Source organism: Chiloscyllium plagiosum, unplaced genomic scaffold, assembly GCF_037043375.1.
Source record: "Chiloscyllium plagiosum isolate Xiang-an unplaced genomic scaffold, Cpla_swu_hap1 HiC_scaffold_4, whole genome shotgun sequence".
NCBI classification, from domain to species: Eukaryota; Metazoa; Chordata; class Chondrichthyes; order Orectolobiformes; family Hemiscylliidae; genus Chiloscyllium; species Chiloscyllium plagiosum.
Window position 1 is genome coordinate 29,760,840 of NW_028270142.1, and position 18,708 is coordinate 29,779,547.

Sequence of the window (18,708 nt, forward strand, 5' to 3'; positions counted from 1 at the left end):
AATCAGTCATAATCTGATTAAATGGGCTCAAGTGCTTATTCCCATTTATGGGAAACTACCCAGAGGACCCTTTTTGAATAGATCCTGTACACCTAACTTCTGTGTATTTTATCCCACTTCAACCCTTCTCCAATAACAGGACTTTCTATGATTTAATTTGTCTGAATGTATAATTACATGTTGGGGAGAAAGTGAGGTCTGCAGATGCTGGAGATCAGAGATGGAAATGTGTTGCTGGAAAAAAGCGCTAATGCCCGAAACGTCGATTCTCCTGTTCCCTAGATGCTGTCTGACCTGCTGCGCTTTTCCAGCAACACATTTCCATATCTAATTACATGTTGGCCCAGGTCTATCTTCAGTCTTCCTGCAACATTCTCTTGAGCATTGTAGTAGGTGGTCTGTCCTTTACACTTTTACATCCCTAACTGTTTTCATTCTTCTTCTGGAAATGTATCTCTGAAGTTATACAATAATAGAAACAAAGAAAAACTTACTGCACTCAAAAAGGCCATTCAGCCAATTTTATCTGTGACACCTTCTAAAGAATTCCACTTGTCCTCTGTCTAGCCGAGGAGCCTTGGACCCATATAAAGTGTTAATTTCTATTTCTGCCACCTATTCAGCTGGTGAGTTCTGGACCCCATCATTGTCAGAGGTTCAAATCAGTTGCTTTGTGCTAAAATTAGATCTGTCTCACAGACTAATTGAGCAACAGCCTGATGTTGTCATTTTCACTGAAGTGTGGACCTTGCAGCTAATGTCACAAAGCTGTCTGTCACCATCCCTGGGTATGTCCTGTCCACCAGCAGAACAGGCCATCCAGAATTGGCAGCACAATGGGTGTAGTTAGCGGTGTAGCCCTGGGAGTCCTCAGTATTTAATCCTGGATCCCATGAATTCTCAGGGCATAAAGTTAAAATATGGGCATGGCAAGGTCCATTTGAGTTGTCACCTACCACCCTCCGCTGGCACACAGTGCTGCTTCATGTTGAATGTAGTTTGCAAGAAAGGAACAACGTTGACATCTGGGATTTGAATCCTGCTTGCCACTTCTCTCCCATACCAGTCAATGTTTTATAAAGATTTAGAATTCGAGACGATAAAATCTTTACATTTCATTGGTTATTACTGCTGCTTTTAAATTCTAACAAGGACGCAAATGAGTGGGGAGGCAGTGAGATGAAAGTGAGGCTTAAATGAGTAGAGACTGAGGAGATAGAACAATGCTCTTGAGTGCTTTGGGTGGTGGAGTGTTATCGGGTGAGGTGGGAAGAATAGTGTATAAGAGGCTGGGGTAAGGAGCTGATTACAATATGTGTGTGACTTCTGTAACATAATAGCAAGAAAGGAACATCTGGTATGTTGTGTGTTTATTTTAGCATCTAAATGTCATGCTGGTTTAAAGAATTTTTTTTAAGAAATAGGTGTTTATTGGGTGAAAGCGGCAGTGAGCTAAAGTGGGGTCACATTGGAAAGTAGTTTGCAAAGAACTGCATTAGCTTTACATGTATGTCACCCAACAAGGTCATACTTGTGTTGGTTCATGTAATGCAGGAAGAAGTTTAGACTAACTGCATTGAATGCTGGAAAGCTGAGGTCATACTGATTTTATACAAATGTTTGTCCACTGCTTGCCGTAAAGGGGAATCTGATTTTTCTACCATATTAAGTCTAATATTTTCATCCATTTGAAGTGGCTTTGAAGTATCTCCACTTCTTTATAAATTATAAGAATTGTTGTAATTGCATCTCCAAAATATTCAGATTTTCTACCACCTATTTTCAGACCTTGTTGTCTTTGATCACAAGCTAATCTGAGCAGTCTTCAGGCAATTGATTCACTACACTTGACATGGAGAAAGAAACTGCCGCACACATTGAATGGCAACATTAGAGAGCACTGACAATATCCTGGCTGCCATACTTAAGCATACTCCTAAGCCAAGATGTTTCACTGTAATTTAATACTGGCATCCACCAAATATTATGGGAGAAGAGTTCAAGTATGTTCTGCCCACAAATAGCACAAAACTAATCTGGCTGATATTGTGCCATCCATCTACTTTGAATTACTAATCATGAAGTTCTCATTGTAATTCCTATGGAGTTGCATTTAAGCAGCAGTAACCTGCTTACCTAGAGATAAAGGCTTTAGTATTTCAGGAGTTTACAGTTCTCCTCAATGCCCTGCATTTTTGTTAGGTTCCACATTTTATTTCTGAGATTCTGAAGTCTCCTCAGAGCCATCCATAGCTTATGGGCCTCACTAGCATTTATTCTCCATTTGCAGAACCACACCTCCTTGAATGGATGTTAGCAGTTTTGAACAGTTAAGTTGAATAGTTTGCTAGTTCACTTCAGTGGGCAACTACATTTGTGTAAGACTTGAGTGACATTTTGTGAAGGCTGGGTAGGGATGGTAGATTACATTTCTCAAGGAGCATGAGTGAATCAGTTGAGTTTTAATGACAATCCAATAGTCAGGGGACGCACAATTTGATACTAATTTAGAACTATCTTGACATTCAATCGAAACGGTGGAATTTGAACTTTCAGGGCTAGTAGATTACTCCATATTCTAATCAACTTGCTCAGGGGTGTTATGGCACACCTCTAGAGCAGATGAGACTTGAGCCTAGGCCACCTGGCTCAGAGGTAGAGACACTACCACTGCACCACAAGATATGAATTGCAGTACCATAAGCACTGCATGACAGCTTTCAATATTTTGAATGCATCCAATTATTATGCTTCAATAGTTGGCTCAAGAAGTGTCTTATTTCAAATAGTGAATCTACAAATTGGACAATATCACTTGATGTATTATATCAGTGAAGGTAAGCGCTCTGGTCTTGTCACCTTTCCTAGAGTGCATCTGCAATTCTTGTAGTGTTATCTAGATATTACCTTGGTGACATGATTTAAGTTGTACAGTGCCTAGCATCGATTGCTGCAGCACAATTTGTTCTATCTTGCCAACCTCATGACCCATTTATGTCTCTTGTTTCCTGGTAACAAGCCAATCTTTTAATTATGCCAGTATGATACCTGCACCTTGCACTTTTTTATTTCCAATAATAGCCTTTTGAGGCACTTTATCAAATGCCTTCTGGAAATCTAAGTACAATAGATCCACTGGTTTCCCATTGTGCACTGCACATGATGCTTCAAAGGACTCCAGTAAAGGGTTTCAACATGATTTTCCTTTCACTGAACTGTGGTAACTCTACAATAACGTTTTCAGTAATAGATTCTGAGATCTTCTTTGTGAGGTAACTGGCCTGAAGTTTCCTGCTTTTTGTCTGTCTTGCTTTTAGAATAAAGGAGTTACTTTCATTATTTTTCAACCTCATGGAATCGCCCCCGAATCTAGGGAATTTTGGGAAGTTAAAGCTAATGCATGAACTAGCTGTCTGTGCAAGTTTTGTATGACTCTAGGATATTAGTGTTAAGAGACCTGTATACCACTCTCACAAGTGGCTTCATACTGTTACCATTTCTCACTTCTACTCAAATCATTTCTAAACTGACAAACATTAACATTCTGGTTTCTGAACTTATGTCGTCTATTGTTTTAAAACAATTCTTTCATTTACACTGCCACCCCTCCATGTTGTTCGACAGTCTTTCCATGTACCCTTCAATGTTCAGCTGCTAGTCCAAGTCATTCCATGGCAATATCTCTTGTGATGGCTGTCAGATCACTCTTATTCTATTTGTACTATCCATTCATCTGTTTCAAATAATACAGATACATAGAGCCTTTAGTTTTGATTTTTTATTATCTTGGTAACTGTGAGCCTTGACTACCTCTTAGATTTATACACTCTATTGTTTCCTGTCTCAGTCTATCATTTTTCATAGTTTATTTACCCTGAAGTGCCCACTTTTGTCTAAACAAGCTAAAGAACTGTAAATCTGACGCAACTTCAATCACAATTCCTGATCACTGACCAAATCAAAACACTATCCTATGGAGTGGGACCACTAAACCAAAATCCGACTAACCGACACCCTCCCTAATGTGTTGCAGTGTGTGTACAGCTCGGCATAGAACTTGCTCACCATGAGTCAAACCTCCTTAAGCCACATACACTGGAGACCTGTTTGCCCTTGTTCACGCTGGCATCCAGGAAGACCCAGTTGCAGCCTTTATACAAACCCTGTGCTACCAATCCTATTGTGTTCAATCAACTAAATTACTTTATTCAATTGTCTATTTTGCCCATTTTTATTATATTTCATTATCCTTACCACCAGTTTCTATAGTTTTTAAAATGTAGGATAGAATAGACGTGAACAATTACAGATTACTCAAATAGCTAGCTTCTTCACCTGTAATGGCTAGAACCAATTTCTCCAACATGAAAAAAAATGCTAAAAAAGCAGAAGAGCACCTCCTTTCCCCCAACTCTATAGCGCACCTCACTCCCAATGCTCCATTCAAAGCCACCCAGTACCAAAGTCACTGAGGTGCATCAATTGGCATGTTCTGAGTTAGCTCAGCTTGATACAGGAAAAAGGAAGCTTCAGTTGTTTCCATAATTAACCAATTCAGCTGCTCTCAGGTGGACAGTTGTATATCCCTGCTTAAGCCCAGATGAAATTTTGAATTCAAGCAGTCAATTACAGTTATGTAACGTGAAATACAAACAAAATCCCTTTAGCAAGGGATTGTTTTCCCTTAATCACCATTGCTTAGCATGCTGCTCCAACTTTCTCTAAATCATGTCTTGCTTGAAATTGTTTGCTTATACCGTGCCTACTCATATACACAGCAATGTCATTAATCATCAGAAATCAGCTTCAGCTCTCTGGAAGTGCCCTTGGTTTCTGATTTTGTTCTCCTTGATTCCTTTCCTCTGACACTGAAGTACACAACCATCTGAGAGACATTTTCTCTTCTGTCAAACCAACCTACGCTTGTTAAAATTTTCAACAATACCGAGATTTTTCTTTCTATGGTAGCTTTAGTTATTTCACCTTGTTAAATCACAATCTATATGTCAAATTTTCTGCCAATAGACACGGATCCCACATAGAGCTCACTGATGATCGGGTTTGTTTTTCAACTAATTCTGGGCATGTCAGTGCTAAAGATTTGTTGCTAATTCTTAAAATATATTGTACCGCGTCACTAGTGTAGCTGACTTGATGTACTTGAGTTGCTTGCTAGGTCATTTGAAAGGGCAATTGTGATTTGGAACAGTCACAGAAAGGACAGCATCAGATAAGGACACTAAACTTGTTCACATTTTATGATAGTTTGACAGTTTTTTATAGTCCTGTATCAGTAAAAACTGCCTTACATTCAAGTTAATTTCACACCCACAAGTTGTCATAGTGGTATTTGAACCTGTTTTGGATTTAGAACAGTAATCATAGGTACTATGGAGTGAAAATAGATGGTTACCTTTTAGACTAGTAAATTTATAATGTTGCTCGTGATATTACTCTTTTTAGCCATACAAGGAAAGTAATTTGCTTTGCTCCAACATTGCTTCAATGCTTTGTAATTTTATACACATTTCTCCCAAAGGTGCACAGCTGAAATCTAAAAAGAATACTTCAAAAAGAATTTTTTTGACTTGAGCATAGCTTATCTCAATTGTTAACGTCCTGAGAGGCAACGTCCTGATTTAGCTTCTAGCAACATGAAGACTACTTTTTTCAGATGAATCCAAGCTAATGTCGAATTATTTCCAAAAATATTTACAAAACTTTTTTCAAATTTTAGCACCGTCTTGGCTCCATCTATTGCAATATTAAATAATTATAATTCAGTCTCCTTCTCACCAAGTTCCAATTTAAATAAATGTAATATTGCGACAGACTTTGCTCTTGGACATATTGTTTGATGGAGCTAATTCAAATTTTGAGTTCAGTTTTGAAAATCTGAACATGTTCATTATTTGGATATAGTCTGTCCTGGTACTTCTCCTTATCACCCTTATTAAATGTAGAGACTCAGTGCAGTGCAGAGTAAAGCTGGTTTTCCTGGGGGAGACCAAAAGCTTCAGTTTAAGTTCTGGGTAATCCAAGATGGAGGACGGGAAAAATTTCTGGCAGCAACAGCTGCTCCATTTTTGAGGTATTTTAGGTGCTGGAGGTGATATCCTTGGATTGCAAGAGCAGCAATTACTGTTTCATATGCTTTTGCATTGTTTTGGAACTTTGGGGGAAAAAAAAGTCAAAACAATAGCAGTTTTAAAAGGGAGAAGAACAAACAAAGGAAGTACGTGGTGAGGTCATTGCAGGAGAGAGAGAACCTGCACAGTTACTGCCTTTGTTTGAATTCGTGTATCGCTGGACATCTGAGTGCATCTGGGAAAATTATCAGTGAAATTCACAACTGATCTTGGAGGAACTGTTGGGCGAAGTTCACAGCACAGAATCGCATAAGTTAATCGTTGCTTTAAGTGTGGCCTACAGTGAATCTGCAGTAGTGAGTAGAGTAGATTCTTTCTTGATTATGTTTTTGGAGATATGTCTCAATTAAACTTAAAATATAAGCCATAACTATTAATTTAACATGGGGCAGTGTTTGTAGAGGAATAATGGTGTTATTTTCTGGGTCTGTAGGTTGTGAAGGAGCAAAAATGGCCTTTGCAGTGATATGTACTTCTTGTCAGATGTGGGAGTTTAAAGAGTGTTTAAGGGTTACTGCGGATTATATCTGCCATAAATATTGCTGGTTGCAAATCTTATCAGATCAAAGGGACAGTTGGAGAGACAGTTAGAAGCAATGAGGAATTTGCAACAGCAACAGTATGTGATGGATGGCAGTTATAGGAAGGGGAGAAAGTCTCAGATACAATCTGAGATGGGTTAACTCCAGAAAAGGTAAGAGAGGTAGGTAGCTAGTGCAGGAGTCTTTTGTGGATATACCCATTTCAAACAGGTATGCTGTTTTGGAAAATGTAGGGGGTGATGGGTTCTCGGGAGCGTAGCACGAACAGCCAAGTTTCTGGTATGGAGACTGGCTCTAATGCAACGAGGGGTATGTCGGGTTCCAAGAGATCAATTGTGTGAGGGGATTCTCTAGTTCGAGGTACAGACAGATGTTTCTGTGGCCAGCAGCGAAAAAGCAGAATGTTGTGTTGCTTCCCTGGTGCCAGGATTAAGGATGTCTGAGAGGATGCAGAATGCTCTCACGGGAGAGGGGGGCCAGCAAGAGCTCATTGTCCACATTGGAACCAATGACATAGGAAGGGAAAAGGTTGAGATTCTGAAGGGAGATTAGAGACTTAGGCAGGACTTTAAAAAGGAGGTCCTCGAGAGTAGTAATATCTGAATTATTCCGAGCTAGTGAGGGCAGGTATAGGAGAATAGAGCAGATGAATGCATGGCTGAGGAGCTGGTATATGGGGGAAGAATTCACGTTTTTGGATCATTGGAATCCCTTTTGGGGTAGAAGTGACCTGCACCTAAATTGGAAGGGGACTAATATACTGGCAGGGAGATTTGCTAGAGCTGCTTGGGAGGATTTAAACTAGTAAGGTGAGGGGGGTGGGACCCAGGGAGATACTGAGGAAAGAGATCAATCTAAGACTGGTACAGCTGAGAACAGAATAGAGTCAAACAGTCAGGGCAGGCAGGGACAAGGTAGGACTAATAAATTAAACTGCATTTATTTCAGTGCAAGGGGCCTAAAAGGGAAGACAGGTGAACTCAGGGCATGGTTAGGAACGTGGGACTGGGATATCACCGCAATGACAGAAACATGGCTCAGGGATGGGCAGGGCTGGCAGCTTAATTTTCCAGGATACAAATGCTACAGGAAGGATAGAAAGGGAGGCAAGAGAGGAGGGGGTTGGCATTTTTGATAAGGGATAGCATTGCAGCTGTGCTGAGGCAGGATATTCCCGGACATACATCCAGAGAAGTTATTTGAGTGGAACTGAGAAATAAAAAAAGGGATGATAACCTTATTGGGATTGTATTATAGACCCCCCCCCAATAGTCAGAGGGAAATTGAGAAACAAATTTGTAAGGAGATCTCTGCTATCTGTCAGAAAAATAGGGTGGTTATGGTCGGGGATTTTAACTTTCCAAACATCGACTGGGACTGCCATAGTGTTAAGGGTCGAGGGAGAGGAATTTGTTAAGTGTGTACAAGACAATTTTCTGATTCAGTATGTGGATGTACCTAGTTGAGAAGGTGCAAAACTTGACCTACTCTTGGGAAATAAGGCAGGACAGGTGACTGAGGTGTCAGTGGGGGAGCACTTTAGGGTCAGCGACCATAATTCTATTAGATTAAAAATAATGATGGAAAAGGATAGACCAGATCTAAAAGTTGAAGTTCTAAACTGGTGTAAGGCCAATTTGACGGTATTAGGCAAGAACTTTCGAAAGCTGATTGGGGACAGATGTTTGCAGGTAAAGGGACGGCTGGAAAATGGGAAGCCTTCAGAAATGAGATAACAAGAATCCAGAGAAAGTATATTCCTGTCAGGGTGAAAGGGAAGGCTAGTAGATATAGGGAGTGCTGGATGTCTAAAGAAATTGAGGGTTTGGTTAAGAAAAAGAAGGAAGCATATGTCAGGTATAGACAGGATAGATTGAGTGAATCCTTAGAAGAATATAAAGGAAGTAGGAGTATATTTAAGAGGGAAATCAGGAGGGCAAAAAGGGGACATGAGATAGCTTTGGCAAATAGAATTAAGGAGAATCCAAAGAGCTTTTACAAATACATTAAGGACAAAAGAGTAACTAGGGAGAGAATAATAGGGCCCCTTAAATATCAGCAAGGCGGCCTTTGGGTGGAGCTGCAGAAAATGGGGAGATACTAAATGAGTATTTTGCATCAGTATTTACTGTGGAAAAGGATATGAAAGATATAGACTGCAGGGAAATAGATGGTGACATCTTGCAAAATGTCCATATTACAGTGTTGGATGTCTTGAAACTCATAAAAGTGGATAAATCCCCAGGACCTGATCAGGTGTACCCGAGAACTCTGTGTGAAGGTAGAGAAGTGATTGCTGGGCCTCTTGCTGAGATATTTGTATCATCGATAGTCACAGGTGAGGTCCCGGAAGACTGGACGTTGGCTAAGATGGTGCCACTGTTTAAGAAGGGTGGTAAGGACAAGCCAGGGAACTATAGACTGGTGAGCCTGATGTCGGTGGTGGGCAAGTTGTTGGAGGGAATCCTGAGGGACAGGATGCACATGTATTTGGAAAGGCAAGGACTGATTAGGGATAGGCAACATGGTTTTGTGCGTGGGAAATCATGTCTCACAAACTTGATTGGTTTTTTGAAGAAGTAACAAAGAAGATTGATGAGGGCAGAGCAGTAGATATGATCCATTTGCACTTCAGTAAGGCGTTTGACATGGTTCCCCATGGGAGACTGATTAGCAAGGTTAGATCTCATGAAATACAGGAAGAACTAGCCATTTGGATACAACTGGCTCAAAGGTAGAAGACAGAGGGTGGTGGTGGAGGGTTGTTTTTCAGACTGGAGGCCTGTGACCAGTGGAGTGCCACAAGGATTGGTGCTGGGTCCTCCACCTTTTGTAATTTATATAAATGATTTGGATGCGAGCATAAGAGGTACAGTTAGTAAGTTTGCAGATGACACCAAAATTGGAGGTGTAATGGACAGCAAAGAGGGTTGCCTCAGATTACAACAGGATCTGGACCAGATGGGCCAATGGGCTGAGAAATGGCAGATGGAGTTTAATTCAGATAAATGAGAGGTGCTGCATTTTGGGAAAGCAAATCTTAGCAGGACTTATACACTTCATGGGAAGGTTCGAGGGAGTGTTGCTGAACAAAGAGACCTTGGATTGCACGTTCATAGCTCCTTGAAAGTGGAGTCGCAAGTAGATAGGATAGTGAAGAAGGCGTTTGGTATGCTTTCCTTTATTGGTCAGAGTATTGAGTACAGGAGTTGGGAAGTCATGTTGCGGCTGTACAGGACATTGGTTAGGCCACTGTTGGAATATTGTGTGCAATTCTGGGCTCCTTCCTATTGGAAAGATGTTGTGAAACTTGAAAGGGTTCAGAAAAGATTTACAAGGATGTTGCGAGGGAGAGGCTGAATAGGCTGAGGCTGCTTTCCCTGGGCGTCAGAGGCTGAGGGTTGACCTTATAGCGGTTTACAAAATTGAGGAGCATGGATAGGATAAATAGACAAAATCTTTTCCCTGGGGTGTGGGAGTCCAGAACTAGAGGGCATAGGTTTAGGGTGAGAGGGGAAAGATATATAAGAGACCGAAGGGGCAAAGTTTTCACGCAGAGGGTGGTACGTGTATGGAATGAGCTGCCAGAGGAAGTGGTGGAGGCTGGTACAATTGCAACATTTAAGAGGCAGTTGGATGGGTGTATGAATAGGAAGGGTTTGGAGGGATATGGGCCGGGTGCTGGCAGGTGGGACTAGATTGGGTTGTGATATCTGGTCTGCATGGACGGGTTGGACCGAAGGGTCTGTTTCCATGCTGTACATCTCTGACTCTAAACTAAACTACATTTTGAAAACTAGAAAATGGCCTGACAAAACTATGCTAACCACAGCATTTATTATGTTTCGAAGTGAACAAATATGAAAATTGTGAATGGAGTGGTAGGAGGTTATTTGGACCATTTTTCCAAAAGATTCATAGAATGTTGGAAAGATTTACAAGGTGCTTTACCTTACCTTGAACAAATTGCGCACTTGCTGTCAAGGCTAAGTTGGTCTTGACTGTCCTGTTCTTCATACAGGGCCAAATGGTGTTCTTGGGGAGCTAAATTTCATTGCTATAAATTCATTTAGGTAAGAATAAACTGGTTTTACATGAGCAATTATTGGTGTACATACTAAAGACCATAAGACATAGGCCATCAAGTCCACTCTGCCGTTTAATCATGGCTGATAGGCATTTGAACTCCATTTATCCACTCTCTCCCTGTAGCCCTTAATTCCTTGCAAGATCCAGAATTTATCAATCTCTGCCTTGAAGACATTTAACATCCCGACCTCCACTGTGCTCTGTGGCAATGAATTCCACAGGCCCACCACTCTGGCTGAAGAAATGTCTCCTCATTTCCGTTCTAAATTGACGTGTCTAATTCTAAGGCTGTGCCCACCGGTCCTCGTCTCTCCGTCTAATGTAAACAACTTCCCAGCATCCACCTTTTCTCAGTCATATTCTTCAGTTTCTATTAGATCTCCCCATAACCTTCTAAACTCTAATGAATAAAATCCCAGTATCCTCAGCTGTTCATCATAAATTAGGCCTACTATTCCAGGGATCACGTGTGTGAATCTCCACTGGACAGTGTGGAGAATGTCCTTCCTGAGGTGTGGGGCCCAAAATTAGACACAGTATTCTAAATGGGGCCTAACTAGAGCTTTATAAAGTCTCAGAAGCACATTGTTGCTTTTATATTCCAATCCTCTTGAGGCAAATGTCAACATTACATTTGCTTTCTTAATCACGGATTCAACCTGCAAGTTAACCTTTAGAGAATCCTGTTCTAGCACTCCCAGATCCCTTTGTACTTTGCCTTTATGAATTTTCTCACCGTTTACAAACCTGTATTTTTTTTTCCTAAGTGCAAATGCCTTTGCTCACATTTGAATTTCATCAGCCATTTCTTGGACTACTCTCCTAAACTGTCTAAATCTTTCTGCAGCCTCCCCACCTCCTCAGTACTACCTGCCTGTCCACCTAACTTTGTATCATTGGCAAACTTCACCAGGATACCCCTAGTCCCTTCATCCAGATCATTAATATATTAATATATGTGGCCCTAACACTGAACCCTGCAAGGCACCACTTTTCACTGGCTGCCATTTCGAAAAAGAACCTTTTAACCCAACTCTCTGACTTCAGACAGGCAATCCCCAATCCATGACTGCAGATGTTGGAAACCAGATTCTGAATTAGTGGTGCTGGAAGAGCACAGCAGTTCAGGCAGCATCCGAGGATCCCCAATCCATGCCAGTAGCTCACCTTGAGCACCATGGGCCCACACCTTACTCAGCAGCCTCCCGTGAGGCACCTTATCATACTGTTAAGGAAGCACTTGGAAACATTGTGAAATAACGTGATGGACAATTGTCCTTTGACCTTACCAAGAAACAGCAAACAATACTATGCTTTACACATTGCACCTGGGGCTTCTCATTGCAAGTATTTATTATGCAATTAATTGAAAATCCACAATCTGCCATTAGCTCATTTTCAGCAAGCACAATTTGCTCTACCATAAATAAAAGACATCCTTAAGATACGGATTCCCAAAAGCCTGCAGTTTTACTGCTAATACCCACTAATGCAATTGCTGCTTCTGACTCGTCCTCCCACCTGCTGTCAAGCTTATTATTTCCACAGTACAGTTAATAACCAAAGATTATGGGCCTTTCATTACATGATAGTTTTAAAGGGAGCAATGGGTTGGCAATCATAGTACTCCTTGACACGAATCATCAAGCTGCCAACTTTACGTCCTGTGTTTCATGTCATGGAGGTTAATACTTAGCCAGAGTGCAAGTTGGGCTGGAAAGGCAACACTTAAGTTCCAAAATCTCTTGCTCCACGAGGCAAAGAAGGAGGAACTGCACTGTCAAATGTTTCCTGCTCAACCATTGTCTGCTGCAGTTTAGAATAGCAGCCTGTGAATTGGGTTGGTCTGTATATAAGATTGGTTACTGTGACCATTGGCCATGTAGCTAGTCAGTGTGCCCATGAGCTCCAGCAGTACAGATGATGCTGTCAGGCCTAAGGCACCCATGCTTTCCTAGGCCATGGATATCATTCTGACCGAAGTACTGCTAGGAAGTGAGGTCTGGGATTTGACCCAGCAACAATGATGGCATGGTGATTTTCTCCAAGTGAGGAGAGTAGGATTTGGAGAGGAACCTGCACATGGTAGTGTTTCCATGCATTTGCTGTGCTTGTCCTTCTGGCTGATAAAGTTTCGAAGGTGGAGACAAAGGAAGTTTGGTGGGTAGTTGCAGTGCTGCTAATGTTTCTGGTAGTGGATGGAGTGAATGCTTCACATGGGGCATTGGGTGCTACTCCGGCAGGCTGCCTTGTTTAGAATGGTGCATGCTGCTAGAGTTTCAGAGCTACATACATCTAAGGCATATGGTTAGTGTTTCATGTTGTCCTGAGCTTTGTAGACGGTGAACAGAGTTGGTACGGCCAGAAAATGTGTTGCCACAGAACACCCAGCCTCAAACATGGTACTATAACCATCTTACTGAGATGGCCAATGAACAAATGCCATGTTTAGGGAATCATTAGGCATAAGTATCCAACTATTGAGGAAGGGTCACCAGACCCAAAACATTAACTCTGATTTATCCCCTCAGATGCTGCCACACCTGCTGAGCCTTTCCAGCAACTTCAGTTTTTGTTCCCAACTACTGGTAAGTGGTTACTGTCCTACGAGTAGTTTAAAAAGAGATAAGAAAGCTGGGGGCTAGGAGATGGATGGCTGGAAGTGAGATGACTGGTGATGATTTAATCTGTGGATCATCAAGCCTCATGCAAGGGGAAAGGTTGAGAAGGAGAGTCCTTCATGGTAACCTCAGCTTGTGTGAGAATTGAACCTATGCTATTAACCCAATTCTGCATTATAAGCTAGACATCCAACCCCCCCGATAGAGTGTACACACTGGTCTGTTGCTAGTGGGTACCACAATGATCATTACTGGGACCAAAGCTGTTTATTATCCATGGAATTGACTTAGGTTAAGTGATGACCAAGAACATTTCAGATTGAATATGAATAAGTTGTTGTCAACTTTGGTAGGAAAACAAACAAAAAGCCACAGGTTTCTTAAATGATGGGATGTTGGGAAATGTTGATATCCCGGATGGGTACCTGAGTGTCCTGGTTCATGAGTCACTAGTAGCAGACAGGAACAGCAATCAATTTGGAAGGGAAGGTGTTATGTTGCCATTCATCACAAAGGGATTTGAGTACATAAGGTATCTTGCTGCAATTGTAAAAGGCTTTGGTGAGACCACACCTGAAGTATTACCTACAAATTATTTGTCCTTGTTCATTTGCCACATGGAGTGCAGCAGAAGCTCCTTAGAGTGCTGGGGTTGTCTCATGAGGAAGGATTGAGAAAACTGGGTCTGTATTCAGTGGAGCATTGAAGAATTCAAGGTGATTGCGTAAAAACTTATGAAGTTCTTCTGGGGAATGAAAGGGTGGATGTCAATCAGGTATTTCTCCTGGCTGGTGAGGCTAGCGACATTATCTCAGAGTAAGGGGTAGATCATGTAAGGCTGAAATGAGGAGCTAATTCTTCATTCAGGGTGATAAATCTTTATAATTGTGAAAGCTCATTTGTCAAGCATGTTCTGGACCACAATTGAGAATTTCTTGGAGACTAATGACATCAAGGGATTTGGAGATAATGCAGGAAAATGGCATTGAAGTAATCGATCAGCCATGATCTAACTCAGTGGTAGGGACGGCTGAACAGGCTAAATGGCCTACTCGTGTTCCCAAGTTCTTTTTGAAACCTCTGTCATTTCATCTGAACTGGACAGGAACTGGCATACACAGACATGTAGCTTCCAATCCCAGTTGAAACAGTAATTTCAGAGAGAATTCTGCACCTAATGTAACATATCAACACATCTGTTGTACAAGCAAAAATGAATAGGTTCTTTTTACCAGTTCGAGTAGGATATCCTCTGAAGTGAGAGGGCAACGATTACAAAGTTGTTGTACGTTCATATAGAACCAGCTAGGACAATGTAGCCCAATTGAAAAATAGGAGAAAGTGAGGACTGCAGATGCTGGAGATCAGAGCTGAAAATGTATTGCTGGAAAAGCGCAGCAGGTCAGGCAGCATCCAAGGAGCAGGAGAGGCAGAGGAGATGACCTGGGGTGTGCAGTGAGAGAGGGACTCACTGAAATCCTTATAGAGGGAGGAAGAGAGCTTCTTCAAGGAAGGCATCCTTGCAAGAGGATTCGCAGTAGGTTAAAATCTTCTCGGGTGAGAGAGGGGTTCACTGAAATCTTTGTAGAGGGAGGAGTGAGACCTCTTCCTGAAGAAGGGCTCATGTCCGAAACGTCGATTCTCTTGCTCCTTGGATGCTGCCTGACCTGCTGAGCTTTTCCAGCAACACATTTTCAGCAGTTGAAAAATAGCCCATCTACCACTTCAAACAATCACATCCCACCCCTCTAAATCAAAGGTGCACCAGATCTGCATTGTGTAATATGTACAGAATACAGCACAGCAAATAGCCAAGGCTTCTTTGATAGCATCTACAAGGTGATGACATTGAACTGGTGACCAAGAGGTAGGTTTTAAAGAAAATGTGAAAGGAGAAAAGCAAGGTCAAGAGTTTGAGAAATGTGGGGAGATCATTCCAGAGCTTAGGGTGGAGGTAACTGAGAACATGTGAAACAATTAAAATCAGCTAAGCTCTTGAGGCTAGAATTAGATAAATGCAGATATCTTGGAAGGTTGTAATTCAGGACGGGATTGCTCAGATAAGGAGGGGCGAGGTCATGGAAGACATTGTAGACAAGGATGAGAATTTTAAAATCAACCTGTTGATATCCAAACAAACAATGTAGGTGCGTGGGGCTTGGTTCAAATAAGGACACAGCAGCAGAGGTTTGGGTGACCTGAAGTTTACAAAGAGTGGAATGTGGAGACCAGCCAAAGGGGTGTCAGACGAGTGAAGTCCAATGGTAATAAAAATCGATCAGCAGCAGATGAGCTAAGGCACGGGTAAAGTCAGGTGATGTTGCAGAGGTGAACATTTTTTTTAAAAAGGGAGATGATTCAGGGCAGTCAGGAAAATTCTTCAATTATTGACAAAGAATCAGACCATTGGAGGTACTGAATATTTTATTTCAAAAGGAGAGGTATTCCTTTATGCCTCAGATCAAAGCAGTAAACTAATAAAGATATTAAAAGGCACTGGTTCTAGTCAGTCCGTAATACTGGATGATACCCTTTGTCTTCCAAAGAGGGTAATGAAGGAAAATTGTTTATAATGTGGTGGTTTACGACAGGTGCAGTAAACATTAAAGCTTTTTATATTGTTTCAGGATAGTCAAGGATTTATATCCGTTTAGTATGAATTGAAAACTTTTAAGGCCTTTTCAAGGAGACCTGATCTGGGTTGGAAGCAAGTGTAGCACCTCTTCTAAAGGAAAATAATTTTTTTCAGAGAGAGGAAGGGAATACAGTAACTCAGTAGAAAAGTTTAGTTTGTGCAATTTCCAGACCGGAATGTTTTGTGAAAAGGTAATTAGAAACTGAGAAAGTATAGGTATAGTATTCAGCATTACATTTTACAATTCACAAGACAGATGCTAGGAAGAATTAGTTAAGTCAAACTTACAGATTTAAAATAGAGGTGTAATTTCATTGAATTGAATCACTATAAAGTGATAATATTGGGAAATAGGTTGAAATTTTGTTTTGCTTGGTATTTTGAGAATTTGCTAACTGCCCTCTGTCAGGATTGTTTAAACAAAATTAGTTCCTTTATGTAATGAATTTTCTTTCATAATAAAGTTTGATTTTCATGTGACTAGGCTTATGTGATTGTTTCAGCGAATGACCACCACGTTCACTAAAATACAGATGAAAATCTGACAAAAAAGATTTCATTCTGGGATAAAATTTGCACATTAATACATTCAGTTGGGATCTTAACAAGGCAAAAGTATAACCAGACAATCAGTACAATTATGATTTATTAAGAATCGTACCCTTGTCAACTTTTATAGGTGCATCATCGAGAGCATTCTGACTGGATTATCACTACCTGGTATGACAACTGTACCATTCAAGATTGGAGACGGTTACAGAGAGTGGTGAACTCGACCTGGACAATCACAAAGGCCAACTAGAGAATCCATCTACCAGGCCCGCTGTCAAGGAAAGGCCGCCAGCATTCTCAAAGATCCATCCCACCCTGGCAATGCTTTTCTACAATGTCTACCATCGGGGAGAAGGTGCAAAAGCCTGAACACATGCACTAGCTGGTTTTGTAACAGTTTCTACCTTACTGTTGTTAGGTACAGGCGAATGTTAAGAGTTCAGTGTTCTATGTTGTTTTTGCTGCTGTTTACCTATTATTTACTATCTATGCTACTTAACTCTGATCTGCCTGTATTGCTTACAAGACAAAGCTTTCCACTGTGCCTCGGTACACGTGACAGTAAATTCAATTCAATCAATTAATTAAGCAGTAGCAAGGATAAGAGAATTCATAGTAATGCACAAAATGTATCTATTCTACCTCTGCCTGACTCTCCTGGTTTCTTCTTGGGAAACAAATTCAGTGTTGCATTGACAGTAGTGGGAGCATTGCAAAGGTATCTGACTTTTTGAAATGGTGCCAAAATACTCTGAATGGTGGAGATCTGAAATAAAAACAAAGTGCTTGATGAACTGAATAGGTCCAGCAGCAGCTGCAGGAAGAGAAACAGTTAATCTTTTGAGTCTAATATGCCTCCTCTTGGAAGGGCGAGAGAGGAAAGTTTATAATGAATGATAGAGATAAAACTGCCAGGAAGGAGAAGAGGAAGACCTGAACCAGATGGAAAAATGCAGTAATGAAAGATGTAAATACAGCAAGATTTGAAGAGTAATGATGACTAACAGGGGGAGATGGTGACCCAAATCAAATGGGAGAGGCCAAAAAAAATTAATTATTCCAGACATTTGAAACTGTTAAGTTGTGAAACATTCCCTTATCCAAAAACAATGATGAAACAAATATATAATGGTCATCTTTTAAGCAGCATCTCCAGAAACTTTAACTTCCCCCAGACATCAGCACATTATCTCTGCAATGGTGTCAAAGCATGAAGAGATTTAATTTTTGCTCTTATTATTTCCTGACACAATGGCATCTGCTGTGAATGCATTACTTTCTAGAATGTAATTTTACAGAGCCAAAACTTTATAGATCAATTCATGCCACACAACAAAGAGATTTTCACTTCTGGTACCCCTTTCCTGTTTGAGACCTTCAATTGCAAGAGGGGTTTGCCTGAGGGCAGTACCAGCTGCACCTTGTAAAATCAGACACTGGATCAGCCTACCACCAAAATGTATTTTATTGAAACTTATTTACCTTATAGGGGAGCAAGAATACTCATCCAAACTTCATATTTAAAAAAAAAGGTATATTCCCAAAATCCCTCTGTCTGTTTGCCTTACAGATACTGTGACACAGGAGATCTAACTTTAGTTTCTCTTTTAACTGTAAAGAAGCCTGAAACCCAATCTGAAGATCACATCACTCAGGTGAACAGAATGTATCATATACCTTGCACACTCCTGTGTAAAGATGGGAATATCTGAATTTCTGGCCTGTTGAACCCAAATTGCATAACTTAATGAGGTGTAAGGTCAAGATAGGGTCAGTGATGTTCTTTCCTAGAATCAGTATTTTTCATCTGTCTCCACTGAATTTAATCCAAAATGGTTATGCCTGTTTATATATTTCATTTTGCAGTTCCCAAGCTGCTTCCTCATATATTGAAGATTCCAGCTTGGTTAATGAGGTGTTTTTTTTTAAATTTACTATTCAGACATCAAATATGTCTGAATGCAAATTTAGATTCCTGCTTAGTCACTTGTGGGTATGGTGAGGAGGAAGGCTAGTCTGAGGGCCAGCTTTGGTGTTCAGGTTTGCTCCATCCACCTCAGTGAGACAGCTATTTAACACTATGGAAACTTCTGAACGACTCTTTCATTTTGGCACCGATA